Source organism: Garra rufa, chromosome 7 (genome assembly GCF_049309525.1).
Source record: "Garra rufa chromosome 7, GarRuf1.0, whole genome shotgun sequence".
Lineage (NCBI taxonomy): Eukaryota > Metazoa > Chordata > Actinopteri > Cypriniformes > Cyprinidae > Garra > Garra rufa.
The window spans coordinates 36203741-36221952 of record NC_133367.1 but is presented as its reverse complement, the minus strand read 5'-3'; the positions used below and the strand labels follow the sequence as shown (position 1 = coordinate 36221952).

Here is an 18212-nt window from a genome sequence, read left to right as displayed (position 1 = left end):
TATTATTGCTGTTTATTATTATAAGCCTATTATACTATAATAATTTTTTTATTGTTGTTTTTGACCACATATAGGTAATTTTTCATGACCTTAAAATCAATCAAGACAATCATTATCAGTCATAATTAGAAACATTATTATTATTATTATTATTATTATTATTATTATTTTATAATTATGGGTATTGTTGATATTTTATTGTTGGTTTTGTACGCATCTGGGTTATGTTTCACTACATAATAATAATAATAATAATAATAATAATAATAATAATAATAATAATAATAATAATAATGTATTGTTGGGAAAAATTGGTCATTTCACTCCAAATAAATAAATTAAAATGTAATTCTACATAAAATTCACCTATTTACCATTATTATGCTAAGACCGTTGATATTGTTATTATTGCTGTTTATTATTATAGGCCTATTATAATATAATTTTTATTATCTTATTGTTGGTTTTGACCACATATAGGTCATTTTTCATCCCAAAATCAAAAGACAATAATAATTAGAAACGTTATTGTACATAAACGACTACTTAATTATTTATTTTAATAATACTAATAATAATAATTATTATTATTGTTATTATTTTGTTATTGTTGTAGGGAATTGTTGATACTTTATTTTTGGTTTTGAACACATCTGGGTTATATTTCACTACAAAATATAATTTTTTTGCCTATTATAATATATAATTGTACTATTATTATTATGTTTATTAATATTATTTTATTTTTCACACATATTGGTCATTTTTCACTCCAAAATTTACATTTATTTATTTATTTATTTATTTATTTATTTATTTATTTATTTATGTTGGTATGGTTATTGTTATTATTTTACTGTTGGGTCCAAGCACATCTAGGTTATATTTCACTCCAAAAATAATAATAATTAATAAGGTTATTATTCTTATTTTGTTGTTAGTTTATAAACCATATTGGTAATTTTGTTCATTTCCCTATAAATAAATAAATAAATACCATGTAATTAATTAATAATTTAATTACATAAAATATGCCTCCTTGCCATTATTATGGTAAGACCATTATTGACAACAACAACAATAATAATACACGTGTATTTATGTCTTTTTTGCAAGTGTGCAAGTATTTTAAGACATTAAAGTACACTGCTCGATTTCATTGCTTCACTCGTATTCAATTACATCTGAATATTTATATTTGCACATCTTACGAAAAGTAACCATGGTTAATTATTATATTAAAATTGTTTTTTTTTTTTTAGCGTATTGACTACCATATGTCTAAGCTAATCACGGTTTTACTAGAAATACTATGGTTAAACTATGGTTAGTGTAGCAAAACCATGGCTGATTTGTAATTTGTTGTAGTTATTATTGCTGTTTATTATTATAGGCCTATTATAATATAATAATTATTTTTTATTATCTTATTGTTGGTTTTGACCACATATAGGCCATTTTTCATCCCAAAATCAAAAGACAATAATAATTAGAAACGTTATTTTACATAAAACATGACTACTTAATTATTTATCTATTTTAATAATAATAATTATTATTATTATTGTTATTATTTTATTATTGTTGTTATGGGTATTGTTGATACTTAATACCATGTAATTATTTAATAATTTAATTACATAAAATACGCCTACTTGCCATTATTATTGTAAGACCATTGTTAACAACAACAACAATAATAATACACGTGTATTTTTGTCTTTTTTGGAAGTGTGCCAGTAGTTTTCCGACATTAAAGTGCAAATATTTATATTTGCACACCCCTTACGAAAAGTAACCATGGTTAATTATTATATTAAAATTGTTGTAACCTTTTTTTTTTTTTTTGGGCGTATTGGCTACCATTTGTCTAGGCTAACCAAGGTTTTAATACAAATAATATGGTTAAACTATGGTTAGTGCAGCAAAACCATGGCTAATTTGTAGTTACAATGACTTAACTATAGTAACCATGCTTTTTGGTTTTATTTGAAGTGAAACCATGGTTAATTTTCGTAAGGGCTTTATTACAGAAAATAAATCACACGCCTTCAATCAGTTCCTCCATCCTCCATATTTCAGTGTTTCTGTTTCGTGGCATTCCTGTTCCCCCAAAACGCCACTTTTTCTCCTCCTGATCACTCCCATGGCATTTTATTGCGTCTGTCACCGCTGCGATATTTCCAAAACAAAAATAAACCGGAGCTCCAGAAGTCTCGTGACGCGTCTGTAATGCGTGCGTGTGACGCTCGCTGGGGAGGGGAGCGCGAGCTGCAGCACTGCTGGAAAGGAGGAGGAAACAAGGATGGCGGAGTCACACCTCTGAAGGTAAAGCACTTTCACGGCTCTACGCGGCTCCGAATCGCACCCTCCGCGGCGCGAGGTTCATGTTCGGCCCGATAAACGTCCGCGTTCGGCAGCCCGAGCGCGATCGACGCGGCGCTGTCCGCGTTCGGTGGGTTTCAATGCACTCTTTTGTTCAGTCCCGGAATGGCCGCCGCTTTATGTGTGTGTGTGTGTGTGTGTGTGTATGTGTGTGTGTGCGTGCGTGCAGAATGTGTTTTCTTTTTTTTTTTTACATATTCCGTAGGCTTGCGAAAAGAAAGAGAGAGAGTATGTGACAGAGAGAGAGAGAGAGAGAGAGAGAGAGAGAGAGTGTGGGGGAATAAAAAGAAAGAGAGAGAGAGAGAGAGAGAGAGAGAGTGTGTGTGGGGGAATAAAAAGAAAGGTGCCGCGAAAGCCAAGTATGCGTGCGGAATGCGTCTGAGCCACCCGACAGTAAACAAAAGAGTGATTTGTCCCAAAATGGTCATAGAGTCAGAGTCAACAAAGCTGTATTGGCATGATTGTTAGCGTTTGCAATATTGCGAAATCGTATAATACTTACAGCACTCGCATATTTTTTTTGAAAGAAAAACAAATACGTTGAAGCGAATGCAGAAATGACGGGGAAGAAAGAGGCATGGCAACAGAGAAATAAAAATAAAACGAAAATAAATATATCTTTATAAGTGTCAGTTCAACAGACAGCAGAGCACGACCGCTGCTGCGCGCTCACGCTCACACACTAGCGAGATGCGATTCGAGAACGAGTCGTTCTTTTGAATCGGATCTTTTCGGTGAATTGATTGAACCGGTTGAAAACTTGAGTCCAAATACTACAACTTTTTTTATTTTTAATATCTTAATATCTTACACTTCTAAATATGAGCTTTATACATCAGCAGAAAGTTGAATAAATAAGCTTTCCATTGATGCACGGTTAGGATAGGACAATATTTGGCAGAGGTACTGGAAAAAATCGAATTATTAAGAAAATCGCCTTAAAAGTTGTCCAAATGAAGTTCTTAGCAATGCATATTACTCATCAAAAAAAGTTTTGCTATATTTACGGTTGGAAATTTACAAAATATCTTCATGGAGCACGATTTTACTTAGGCTCAATCCCAATTCTACCCCTTACCCCTACACTTAGCCCTACCCCTCCGTTTGGCGCGTTCACGTGAAGGGGTAGGGGTGTCCCATTTCTCTTTTGGTTGGAGGGGTAGGGGTAAGGGGAAGGGCCAGATAGCCCTCCAAACGAAGATTTTTCAGGACCTCACTTCAAACGAAGGGCTAAGAGAAATTTCCAACATGGCTGCTCACTCGAGCAAGCAGACTCGTAAATATAAGTAATTTTTGACTTTAATAAGGATTTTGATGACAATGTTTCATTATATGTGTATTACCTTCAATCTTGTGTTTGCGTTTATGGTGTTGTTTTGTAAATAAACGTTTGCAAAAAAATCGCTAAAGTTTGCTAGCAGATAGCACTTATTGCACATATTACAAAATATATTTTTGTGTCATATACACTTGACTGCATGTTAGAAACATGAAAGACCAGTGGCACGGCAATTTGCAACGGTGGTGTAGTGGAGGGTGTACGCAAGTAGGCTATACGGTGTATACACACTTCCACTTTTTAAATCCCCTCTGATGCGCATTATTCAGTAGTGTCCTGCATTCGCCAAAATCATGGCAGTCCACCTCATCCAGTCATGTGAATAAATGTAAATATTCGCTAAAAACACCCAATAAAGGCAGTGATGATGCAGTCAGGACCGTGGAGCCGGCTTGCTTTGAAATGTATTTGATGATTGCGCCTAATGCACCTAGTCTACCGCACCAGTAATTTAAATTAGTTCATAATAATAAAAACAATACCTTACAAATAAAAAGAAGCAGATTTTTACGATCAGAAATTTCTTAAACCAGTGAACCCCTGTAAACATTTTAATCCAAGGATCCAGAAAACGAACGCGTTCAAATAGAAAGTTGAAAACAAAATTCACAAATGAAGCATATATACTTCTCCAGGCACAACTACACTGATTAGCAATTTGCCGCGCATGTGATAATGCGTTGTTTGTTTTGCTTATGGCCACATGTGAATGAAAGGTACGTACACCGTACATTTGTACTTTTTGAAACATGACAACATTTTGACATCTTGGAATGAGTGATAAACATCTGCGCATGTCCTCTGACGTAACATTAGGAACTAGCGACAACCTATGATGACGTATAACAGTGTTGTAGTGGTGTCCCATTTCTTAGGGGAAATATTTTAGCCCTTCCCCTTTACACTTTGTTTCAAGGGACAAGGGGAAGGGGCGAGGGGTAGGCGAAGGGGTAGAAAATAGAATTGGGATTGGGCCTTAATATGCAAATAATTTTTGGCATAAAAGAGATCATTTTGATCCATACAGTGTATTGTTAGTCAGCATTTGAAGTGGATCCATACCTTTCATCAAAGTTGTCCTAAAACCAAAACAATACCCATTTTTGTCTTAGAACAACTTTTTAACTTTTTTGATCCACTTCAAATGTTGACTACTGTATAACCGTGCTACTTTAGACTGGTTTTGTGGTCCAGGGTCACATATCTGTTCAATTAGTTGTCTGTATGCAAAATACGACACAGTTCAGCAATTGTGCTTCTAATTAGACAATTTTACAAAATACATGCTACTCATCACTGCACTAATAAAACGTGCAACACATTTCGCAATCTTTCACATAATGTATCTAATTCATTTAACTTGCAACAGTACTTCATGTAAGCCTGAAAAATTTGGAATGAATTAATTAATTGAATACATAAATAAATAAATAAATAATAAAAAGCAAAAAATGCCCACGGACAGTCACTGGACAGATATTATATGGTGCGCTGGGATATCAGGAATGCAATTTTTCATTGACTAAGGCACTGTTTACACTAGTGCGTTTTCGTTTTAATATGGTGTTTTAAAATGAAAACGATCCTTGTCTATGCTGGCATTTTTTACTGCGTTTTAGAAATGATCTCCGTCCACATTACACAACCAAAAACGCATGTCACATGACCATTCATGCAGGTACAACCATAGATATGTACGATCCTCATCTACACTCAAAAATGCAGAAGTAGTTATATGTTTTAAAATGAAAACGCACTAGTGTAAACGTAGCCTAAAATGCAACCCTGCACTTCTCAAACTTCAGCATTTTCAAAAGTCTCAGTTTTTGAGGGTCGAAAATGCCGGAGAAGTGTAAACGACAGGAGTAACCGTAGCAAAAGTTACACATTTTAAAATGAAAATGCACTAGTGTAAACAGCCTGAAACGCAACTCCGGAGTTTTCAAACTAAAATGGGGTCTGCAGCGTTTTTTCTCAGTTTAGGTCTATTTACACTGGAAAGCAACCCCAGATTTTTCGAACTAAAGTCTGCAGCGTTTTCAAAAGTCTCGGTTTTAGTGTAAACAACAAGCGTAACCTTATCAAAAGTTATGTGTTTTAAAATGAAAACACACTAGTGTAAACATAGCCTGAAACGTAACCCCAGCTTTTTAAAATGAAAACGATCCTTGTCTACACTGGTGTTTTCACTGCGTTTCAGAAACGATCTCTGTCCACACTAGACAACCAAAAACACGTCACATGACCATTCATAATGAGCAACGGGGTCTGCAGTGTTTTCAAAAATCAGTTTTCAAGGTTCTAAAATGCTGGAGTAGTGTAAACGACAGTTATAACCGAAGCAAAAGTTTTTAGGTCTGTTTACACTGGAAAGCAACCCCAGAGTTTTCAAACTAAAATGGGGTCTGCAGCGTTTTCGAAAGTCTCTGTTTTCAAGGGTCGAAAATGCCAGAGTAGTGTAAATGACAGCCGTAACCGTAGCAAAGGTTATACATTTTAAAACAAAAATTAAGTAGTCTAAATGTAGCCTGAAATGCAACCCCTGAGTTTTCAAACTAAAACGTAGTCTGCGGTTTTCGAGGGTCAAAAACGCCAGAGTAGTGTAAATAACAGGCGTAACTGTAGCAAAAGTTATGCATTTTAAAATGAAAATGCACTAGTGTAAACGTAGCCTGAAACTAAAACGGGATCTGCAGCGTTTTTAAAAGTCTCCGTTTTGGTCCACTGAAAAGCAACCCCGGAGTTTTCAAACTAAAACGGGGTCTGCAGCATTACCGAAAGTTTCCATTTCCGAGGGTCGAAAACGCAGGAGTAGTGTAAATGACGGATGTAACTGTAGCAAAAGTTATGCATTTTAAAATGAAAACACACTAGTGTAAATGTAGCCTAAAATGCTGAGAGTTTTCAAACTAAATCTGAGTTTTCAAACTAATTGGGAATCTGCAACATTTCCAGAAGTCTCTGTTTTGGTCCATTTACATTGAAAAGCAACCCCAAAGTTTTCAAACTAAAACAAGCTCTGCAATGTTTTCTAAAGTCTCTGTTTTCGAGGGTCAAAAACGCAGGACTAGTGTAAACAACAGATGTAACCATAGCAAAAGTTATGTGTATGAGAATGAAAACACACTAGTGTAAATGTGGCCTGAAATGCAAGAGTTTTCAAACTAAAAGGGGGTTTACACAAGTGCATTTTTGTTTCAAAATGGCTTTTTAAAATGAACACACGTCTACACTGGCATTTTCACTGCATTTCAGCCCCAGAGTTTTCAAACTAAAACGGGGTCTGCAACATGTCCAAAAGTTTCTGTTTTCGATGGTCGAAAGTGCCAGAGTAGTGTAAATGACAGGCTTAAGCGTAGCAAAAGTAATGTGTTTCAAAATAAAAGCACACTAGTGTAAATGTAGCCTGAAATGCAACTCTGGAGTTTTCAAGCTAAAACGGGGTCTGCAGCATTTCTGAAAAAAAAAAGAGAAAAAGAAAGAGGAAATATTGAGTTCATCCTCATCCAATCCTGAGATTGCGTAGAGAAGAAGAAGAGTTCCACCTCTTTATCAAGGACATAAGTGGCTCGGTTTGATGCTTTGCTAGCAATCTGTCTTTAGATTCCGTCTCTTTGTATTCTGCACTGTTTGTGCTCTGAGACAAAGTGGAACAACTTGTCAGACGCCATTCTGGATTTGGCATTTACTTGGTGGCTATAGAGTTACTTGGTGGACTCAGTGTGCAAGGACCTTAAGTGATGCTATTTTGACAAAGGGAAAAAGTTATATTATTAAATTATTAACTAAAATAAAAATAATCGTTCATTAAGGTCAAACGTTCAATTAATCAAGTTTTTATTGATTTTTGATTTATTAGATTTGATTTTAAGTCATATCGTCCAGCCATAATAAATACATTTAGACCACTTAACTTAGTGATTGCTTTTGGGATGTGAAGAGACTTCCAACTTGCATAACAAAAAAATGTTTTTGAACCAAATCACCTGCCCTACCTTTAAGCAGACTAAATGATTGATCTTCCTGGAATGCTATTACGACTATTACGGAAATGCGGAAAAAATTGGGCTAGTTTTGATCATCAGCTGTTTTGATTGTGTTTCTGGCAACAAAACCAAACCTGGCAACCCTGATGTTACCAAAGAGTAGTCTGTTACTGGAAGAGCTAGTTATGGCATTTTGATCAAATAATACTAGGAATTGTTTAGGGCTGCAACTAACGATTATTTTAATAATCGATTAATCTGTCGATTATTTTTTCGATTAATCGATGAATCGGATTAAAAAAACAAGGGATTTACAACCCTTTATTCAAAAACAGAACTAAAATCTTTAGAAAGTGCACGAACATGTTGCTCCTTGAACTGTTATAATAATAATAATAAAATAAAAATGGACTAACACAAAAAACATACACATGTATGCTTTACATCTGCCAATTATATAGACTAAATAAACTAAAATTACTATCCGTCAGGACAGCGGCTTGCTGTGGTGTACATGCTGCATTTCCCATCAAGAAGCCTCTCAAATTAAATTCCTCAGTGCGCATTAAAAAAGTAATGTGACTTTGCACGCTGGAACGGGATAACTTGACTAACATTCATTCTGCCATGGCGGTGTTTAGTGTCCTGCCATCAGCAGCGACCAGCTGGAAGAGTTCCGCATTCAAATGCACGCAAAACTGGCCTCAAAGCCCCAGCAAAAGTAATTACCATGAATGTGTCAGGGCAAAAATTAAGAAAATATTCAAATTACTTATTAATAAACTAGTATTTTCTGATTCAGTGTTGCAAAGATGAAATTGACGATCCTGCCATCTGCTCATTAATGCCTAATGCATCTTTATGGATTAGCTAATGAAAGAGGGTTTTTTTTCGATTTTAATTATTTCGTTTTATAGTAAAATAATAATTTAAAGCTTTCTATAGATATTGTGTTTGTGAGGCAATTACCTGGGTTTCGGTTAATTATTGTGAAGCGCTCCTGTTTAAACAAAGATATCAAGCGTATTCTGTTTGTTTTCTTTAAGAGCACATGTTGTTGATACTGTTAGTACACACAAACTAAGGTAGACCCTTTACAGTTCCGGCCCGGTGGTAAATTACTCTTATGAGCAAAAAAGAAATTCCACATTGCACTGGCGTCTCCATGTCCTGCAAAGCGCGCTTCTCTCCGCACAAACTTTGGATTTATATTGATTGAATGATTAAACTAATATTGTGATATGTTTTAAGTTTTTTATATCAATGGATTCTAATTTAAATCGCGATGAATTAAGCAGGCTTTTGATCTGTATGCCGCTGTTTGCTAGTATAACTTTAAAAAACAAAAACTTGAATTTAACAAACAAAAAGTGTTCCAAATATATCTCTAAATTAACTTTATAAACTTAAGGAACGAAAATAAATGTAATCACTTTGCTATTAAAAACAGCAGCTGTGTAATGAGGAAGAGAAAGAGAAAAAAAGACAGTCGGACTGGAAAGTCAGTCGGCCAAAAATTGATGAGCTGTCAGACATTTTTACAAGGAATGTTTGTTTAATAACCTATATAATATTCTTAGGCTACTTTCTTAATTAAATATATTATTTCTTTGATTTATTTTAGCGTTTTTAGGCTGCTTGTTCGCTGACTGAAGTGTAGGCTATATATAAAAAAACAAGGTGCCACCGTCACAGCCCTATTCAAAACTGAGACGATTTCACCTCAGCAGAGCTCCTCTTTCTCCTTACGGTTGTGGTATGTTTTCGACACATTATACAGACAGACAGTGTTACAAAAACTATAGAAGTAGTTTTCTCCATCTCCACTATCCGACGACCCGTACAGCAGCTGTTTTGCGATCGAGCATTGGCTGCTGTGAAAGTACGCTAGCCAAAGTAGGCTTAAACATCAAACATGTTTGATATAAATCGGGGCAGCATATATATATAATGTAGAAACGGTGCTTTATGCTCAAATGTTCCAGTTTTGTGCATAAGTTAAATTCGCATTTTTGGATGGAAACACAGTTTATGAGGTGCCGAACTCTGCTGGCATCAGTGCGGGAGAGAGACCGAATGTGTCCACTCCGCTCTGCGCTCAATTTTTTTTAAATATATATAATAACAACCAAATGTCTCTGCGTCGCGCGACACAACGAATCGATTATGAAATTCGTTGCCAACGCTTTTAGTAATCGATTTTTATCGATTTTATCGATTCGTTGTTGCAGCCCTAGAATTGTTCATAGTAATATCTATCCATCTTTTTCTTTAACGTGAAAGAGTGTTTTCACAACGCGTCATCAATCGGCTATTTTGGCGGCTTTGAATGTAAACTAAGCCGAATGGAACTTGCACATTTTGCTGATTATTGCTGCTGAAAATGATCAATTGTTGTCATGTTTTGGCCTGTATTAATCTGTAAATATAAAACATTTGGAGTACTATAGATTGCTAACCGTTATAACAAACCAATGAGAAGAGTGCTAAAAAGTGTGTTGAGGAACGAAAGACGTTTGTCGTTGGCCAAACTGAACCAGGGCAAGAATCTTGACAACATTTGTATTCATTCTTATCATTTCCAGTCAGCTAGGTGAAATATTAAGCTAATATCTTAATTAATACTGTTCATACTTATCTTTACCACCCATTAAGTAAAAATATTGTGCCCTTTCCTGCTTACTAAGTCCTTCAGTATATGATTTAGCAGTTTCCACAGTTTTTCAATGGTTTAGACAGTATAAATTAGCAGAACATCATATTCGTAGTGCATTAACCGCGCAGTCAATGCTGTTGTTTACATCCGAGTATCTCCAATATAGCCAGGCATCCAGATAACTGACCAAATCATGATAAATATCCAGAAGAATAACAACGTGCAGTAAACGGTAAAACCACAACAAACCAGTCTGTTCACAATTAGGATAATACATTAAAATAATATGGTAAGATATCAAGAAGCAAAACAGCTAAAAATGTCAGCGCCCACTCGTACAGAAAGAAAAAGATGAATAACATGCGTTTAGAAAATAAACAGGCTGACTGCTGATTCTGTGTCTTTGAATGGATTCTTCCAAACGATTCGTTCGAAAGAACCGATTCGCAGACGCGACTCGGGCTTTCCATCACCAACGCACGCGCACACGCACGCACACGCACGCACTCGCTGCGGATTGAGCTCTTCCCGCTTTGAGCTCGGGCTGCTCCGAGTAGCGTTTGGCGGATGACAGTTTGTTTTCACAGAGGGCCTGTCTGAAAAGAACAACGAGCCGTTTGCGTCCTCAGCTACGGGAACCGACTCGCTTTTCGTCAAGATGAGACCGCTCGTTGGCAAATGTACGCGTTTGGTGAGAAGCGTGAGGTGACATTTGTGTTTTGTGCTGTTTTCTTGTGTGAGCTCGCTCAGGGCTGATGCTGCTAGCCTGTTAGCCGCAGCTGAAGGGTGGCTAACGCTAGCTGAGAGATTTCCTTAGCCAGCTTTCGAGCTGCCCGTATGTGTCGTTATATATCACGACACGGCGAATGGGCTTTAGGTACTTCCGTTATTTTTTTATTCAGTCAGCAATATAACGCAAGTCGATCACAATGACAGCTGTGTGGGTTTATGTGGTTTAACAGCAAGGGATGGTTAGCTTGTTAGCAAAACAGACGCTTTGCACTCTCTGAGCCCCCTCACACATCAGATTTTGTTTCTTAAACTATCGTATTTAAACGTTTTATTATGCTTGCAAATGTCCTTCAGGTTACTAATCTGGTCTGTTTGTAAACGCAATAATACATTTGCTGGTTTTGCAGATCTGTTAATGTGTGTGGTTACATATTTAGGCCTTGGATCTAACTTGCATCCAAAACATTTATAAAACGCATTCTTGATATTTTTTTTGTGGTTTTACTGATGGTGTAATCGCATGCTGTCAGCGCTTAGGACTAACGTTAACTTTGCATAGCATGGCACTTAAATGAAGTCAAATCTGCTTCAGAGTCGAAAATAGTCTTTGATTTGAAAAGCATTTGCTGAAATGTCAGTAAAATTGTGTTGAACTCTTTGCTTAATGCTCGTGTGTACAAGTGCATCTGTAACCTATTTAGAAAGTATTCTGTGGCTTTCTTGGCCTTGTTTTAGTGCCAGCATCCTATAGTAGAGCTACTGCTGAGCAAGTGATATTGTCATATGTAGCAAAATCACATCCGTGCAATGTTAAAAAACAAGCAATTTGCTGATTGATGTGCATTAGGGGATGCGTTTCATCAATATCAGATGCCTCATCTCTGCGAGCCGATGTAAGTGTGTTCGAAGCGTGGTAAGAAAGATGTATTTTTTCCTGCAGTCGGAATTTAAGATTAGGAGAAAGTTGTGCAGGATGACCCCTGCCTTACAGTGCTGTTCAACAGTCTTCGCCCACCACACACATCCAGAATCGCTTCGGTTTTCTGCATATTAACCATCCTGGTTTGTTTCCTGTACTTTGGATGTTTCATTTGAGATGCACTGCCTAATGGCTGATAATTACATTATGGCTGATGATCAATATTGCAGGCTTGGTTTGTCTTTTGTGTAGGCAAGTGCACTTGATTGTAACACTTTTTATATAGAAGTTTTTTGGGGGAAATCTAGTGTTTCCTGTCTTCTTAGTCAGTTGTCAAATGATGAGATGATTTTAGGACGCAGATTTAAAGCTGTAATATTTCAGAAATTAATTATAATGAGTCATAGCCTCAATTCATGTGTGCATATGTTTTGTTTTTGAACTCGTAATGTTTATTCATAATATCTGGTGAAAACGTCAATCATTGAGTCTGTTTAAACTCTGCCTCCGCAAGCTCACATTCGTCTGCCTTTATTTTTAGTGCCACGCCCCAAATCTCAGCATCCAATCAACAGCTGATGCATTGATCAAAATCCCCGCCCTAATTTTTTCCGATTGTGATCATTTGTTACATGCAGATTTGTCACGTAGCAAAAGAAAATGTGTTGTAATATGTAACTATTTTACTTTTTGGCATATTCGTATGAATTTGTACGTTTTAGTTCAATCTGCTTATGCAGGTTTTAGTGGGCAAATATTTTTGAACTAATATATATATATATTTTTCCCTCAATGGATCGGGTTGATTTTTAACCCTTTTCGCACATAACATATAAAATAGCCTGTGAATGATATTGGATTTTGCCGATATCTGAAATGCTGATATTTTCCGATTAATTATGGCCGATAGCCGATGCCAATACCGATATATTTCCTTTTGTTTGGAAACTACACCAAGTCTCTTCTGTTTAGAGATTATAAGCTAATTATTTTTAATTTTGGTTAGTTTTGAACAACTTGCTTGTTAGGTTTAAATAAGCAATAATGAAGTTCATTTATAATGAGAGTACATTGAAAGCCATTGAAATAAATAAATATCAAGTATAAATTAATCACTGCATTTTTTTTTCTCAGACAGATCCTGTGATAACCTTAACATTTTATTTATAGGTTTAACATTATGTACAGTCAAGCCCGAAATTATTCATACCCCTGGCATATTCTGACTTAAAGTTACTTTTATTCAACCAGCAAGTTTCTTCTTTGGATTAGAAATGAAGAAGATAATAAGACGATGTACAAGAGCCGTCATTGTGGAAAAAAATTATTACTCATCTTTTATTTACGTTTGAACAAAAAGTGGCATGTCTAAAATGGAGGAATGATTCTGAAAACGTAGCTTTGAAATCACAGGAATAAATTACATTTAATACATTTAAATGGAAAACTTATTTTAAATACTAAAAACTGCAAAATTTTACTGTTTTATCCCTACTATGAAGGTACTGTGAAGCCTTCAATTTGCACATTGTTTGGAGAACAACATTAGGTATGATGTGGAATAACACATTTTCTTATTTATTAAGAAAATACTCAAATGAAAATGTTTAAACTAGTGCTGTCAATTAACCTAAATAAACAAACATTTTTTTCTGAAAGTAATCAAGATTAATCCCACCTAATATTAAAGTTTTTAAATATACTTTTATATTGCAATAATTTTGCATTTAGTTTTTAAATTAATTTAGTAACTACATAAAGACAGTATATTTTAAATATTTGTTTAATACATTGTATGGGACGAAATTATTGATTTTCTTTCATGTCAAAAATCATTAGGATAGTAAGTAAAGATCATGTTCCATAAAGATATTTAGTAAATTTCCTACCATAAATATATCAAAACTTATTTTTTGATTAGTAATATGCATTGCTAAGAACTTAAATTGAACAACTTTAAAGGCGATTTTCTCAACATTTAGATTCCAGATTTGCAAATAGTTGTATCTCAGCCAAATATGTATAAATCTCAATTTCAAAACATTGACCCGTATGACTGGTTTTGTGGTCCAGGGTCACAAATCAAACGTAGATCCTTAACGATACAAAAGTTATTGATTTTCCTCCTTTTTTTCCCTGCTACTCTTGATTAACGGACATCAAAGTAACTGTTTAATTAGGTTATTTGGCTGCTATTACTTTAAGACCCACTGTTGAACGTGAAACGGATCTGATACGCAAACTTGTAGTTTCTTCCGCATTTAATATGAAATGATACAGGCTACAGCGCATGCCGCAGGAACATTTGTGCGTCCAATTGAAGCGCGCATGCTACAAGCAAAGTATAAAGGCTGACAGGACAGCTAAATTTGTTTTTATGACATATGGGCAGACAACATCTCTTCTGAACACAGTTCACTGTTGTTTTACTGAAGCTCCTTGTCACCTGTAGATTTCCCATGCTTGTTTGACTAGCGAAGTGAAGTTGGAGCGTGCGTCTGAAAAGTCTACCAATTGATGTGGGCGTAAAGACGTCCTGCAACTACATAAACACAATTTTGTCAAGAAAAAAGAAACAGGGTGGCCAACCCTAGTCCTGCCCCTGTGTTAACGTCATAGAATATTTTTAACGCCGTTAAACTGGAAAAAAATATTCACCTGTGCTAACGTGCTAATTTTGACAGCACTAGTTTAAACTTTCAGCTAACCAATAATTTGAAGAAATAATCAACCGATTAATCAGTCAACATCTAAATAATCTGTACTTGCAGCATTACAATTTAGACTGCAAACTCATGCATAAAGAACTCAGAGTAAGAGATTATCAAAAATATGTTTATATTTTAAGTTTAATTAAACTGAAAAAAGAACAGAGATCAGCTTCGAAAAGCTGCTAAAACAAACATATTTAGAGAAAAAGAACACTATAATAAATAAAGTAGATGAAGCAAAGAGTAGAAAGCATGCATGGCCATTTTGGTTATGAATACTCCTGTACTCCATGTGTAAACCTGCTGAGTAGCTAGTCTCTGTGTTTTACATTGTCTTTGTTTGCATCTGTATACGGTTGAAGTCAAAAGTTTACATACACCTTGCAGAATCTGCAAAATGTTAATTACTTTACCAAAATAAAAGGGATCATACAAAATGCATGATATTTTTATTTAGTACTGACCTGAATAAGATATTTCACATAAAAAAAGAAGTTTACGTGTAGTCCACAAGAGAAAATAATAGTTGAATTTATAAAAAGTTTACATACACTTGTTTCTTAATATGGTGTTATTACCTGAATTATCTTCAGCTGTTTTTTTGTTGTTGTTGTTGTTGTTGTTGTTGTTTAGTGATAGTTGTTCATAAGTCTCTTGTTTGTCCTGAACAGTGAAATCCTTCAGGTCCCACAAATTCTTTGGTTTTAGCATTTTTGTGTATTTGAACTCTTTCCAACAATGACTGTATGATTTTGAGATCCATCTTTTCACACTGAGGACAAGTGAGGGACTCATATGCAACTATTACAGAAGGTTCAAACTCTCACTGATGCTGCAGAAGGAACAACGATGCATTAAGAGCCGGGGGTGAAAATTTTTGAGCAGAATGAAGATGTGTACATTTTTCTTATTTTGCCTATATATCATCTTTTTTTTAATTTACAGGGCTCAAAATGAACTTTTTTTACTTGGTGTAGCACTGGTGCTCCCAACTTCAAAAAGTTAGGAGCTCCAAATGAATATTAAAGAGCATCACAACTGCCAATTGAGCAGAACATCAGCACTCATCCTGGCATTTCTTTTTAGTAATGCACCCCGATCTTGCTTCTTCATGGCCGATTCTGATTGCCGATGTTTTTCGAGCAAAGTTTTAGTACTGGCTTTCAGAAGCTACAGAAGATACTTGCATGTTTCCCAGAAGACAAAATAGGTTAAATTTACCCTGATCTTCAAATGTAAAAAGTTGACACTCCCTGGCTCTTAATGCATTGTGTTTCCTTCTGAAGCATCAGTGAGCATTTGAACCTTCTGTAATAGTTGCATATGAGTCCCTCAGTTGTCCTCCGTGTGAAAAGATGGATCTTTTGGATTGCCGCTTGCCGCATGTCTCCCATTGAAAATGAACTAGACACTCGCGACTGCCGCGTCCCGTGTGAAAGGGCCTTAAGAATCAAGGGGGATGTAAACTTTTGAACAAGGTCATTTTTATAAATTCAACTATTATTTTCTCCTGTGGACTATGTAAACCTCTTTTATGTGAAATGTCCCATTCAGGCCAGTACTAAAAAAAAAAAACATTTTTTATGATCCCTCTTATTTTGATAAAACAATTAACATTTTGCAGATTCTACAAGGTGTATGCAAACTTTTGACTTCAACTGTATACATACATTTAACTGTCAGATGGATGTGTTTGGCTCCCACATCACATTTTGATGCTTTTATGGTCTTGCACCACATGTGGAACAAAATTAGCTGTGCAAGCTTGTTACAGATCTTCAAATGATACGAGCTATTTTGATAAGCTGAAAAAGTCCCACGCTTAATGTACTTTCCTGATCAATCATTACTGTCACTGGTGAACGCTTGTGCGCATCCCTGTTAGAAAGGGCTACCATTTGATGGCTACCATTTACCATAGCCCATGTTTTAAACACCAGTAAAGTGATTTTGGTCTTCTTTCTGTGTTCAGTTAGATGAAGGTTCGGTGTTTGTTTTAATATTGATCTGCAATGTTTGTATTGTTGTGCTCTTCCCTCATGGCAGACTTGTTCTGCGAAACCAGTGGCTCATGCAGAAGTGGTATCAAGTGGCTTTCCGTGAAATATCGCAGCTTTGGGATTTATAGGGAGCTTATCTGAAGTCGTGCGGGCTTACCTGCATCTCATTTAAAAGAGTTGTCACTGTGTAACAGTGTCAGCATCTAAAGTTGACAGAAGAAACACAAATCCCACAATGAATCAAAGACATCAGAGTGGCTGACAAAGTGACCCGTTTACAATGCAAACAAAGCGTTTTTTTTGACTGCGTGTGAAGAGACGGGTCAGCAGAAACTGCTGCAGTTCACTCTTGCACTCTGCTCACCTCAAGATGTAACCAAGATTAGTCGGTGGAAGGTCACGAATCTGAAAGTTGTTTTGTCTGAGCTTCAGGAAAACAGTTACACTTTCAGTGGTAGTGGAGGTCAGTAAATGTTTGACACGCTGAAGGAGTAGGTCACCCAAAAATGAAAACTTGCTGAAAATGCACTCGCCCTCAGGCCAGCCGAGATGTAGATGAGTTTGTTTCTTCATCAGATTTGGAGAAATGTAGCATTACTTTCTCACCTATGGATGTGAATGGGTGCCGTCAGAATGAGAGTCCAAACTGATAAAAACATCCCAATAATCCACACCACTCCAGTCCATCAGTTAATGTCTTGTGAAGTTAAAAGCTGTGTGTTTGTTAAAAAACTAGCCAAAATACAAGTCCATAATCAAAAGTTCATCCTCTTGTCTTCTCACATCAAAATCCACTAACATATTTGTTTAAAGATGTATTAGACTGTACAGTCCTTGGTCTCTGTACATTTGCTGATTTAGACAATATTCAGACTTTTTCAGTGGAGAAAGTGAATATCTGTAGTTTTTAGATAATTGATATTATTTTGATAGTAAAAATAAGTTTGTTAGATAATTAATAGTTTTTGATAATGAAAAAAATATTTTATTAGATAATTATTGGATAACAATTTTTGATAGTAAAAAAATATATTTTTTATTAGATAATTTGTTTTTGATGGTAGATAATTATTAGGTAATAGTTTTTGATCGTAATGTTTTATTAGATAATTCTTAGATAATAGTTTTTGATAGTAATAAAATGTATTTTTTATTAGATAATTATTCGATAATTGGTCTTTTATAGTAAAAAATAGATTTTTTTCTATTAGATAATTAATAGTTTTTGCGAATTTTTTTTAAAAATTATTAGTTTTTGATGGTAAAATTTAGATTTTGTATTAGATAATTATTTGTTTTTTATAGTAAAAAAATCTAGTTTTTAAATTAGATTAATTATTAGATGATGAATAGCTTTTTGATTAGGTAATTAATAGATAATGAATTGGTTTTGATAGTAAAATATTAATATAATATAATTTGTTTGTGAAAATAGATAATAGTTTTTGATAGTAAAAATATTTTTATTAAATTATTAGATAATC

At 35.1% G+C, this 18212-nt stretch overlaps 1 protein-coding gene across 3 annotated transcripts in view; it reads left to right on the top strand.

The window, feature by feature from the left end:
* Window positions 1–1823: 1823 nt before the first annotated feature.
* Window positions 1824–18212, top strand: part of shoc2 (SHOC2 leucine rich repeat scaffold protein) — a 44556-nt gene continuing 28167 nt past the window's right edge. Inside the window, exon 1 of one of the 3 annotated variants that reach the window (XM_073844152.1) lies at window positions 1824–2328. The gene's annotated coding sequence lies outside the window, so the exon portion shown is untranslated. Of the gene's footprint in view, window positions 2329–10891; window positions 11058–18212 lie in introns of those variants that run through there. The other 2 variants (XM_073844150.1, XM_073844153.1) reach the window with 2 other exon arrangements.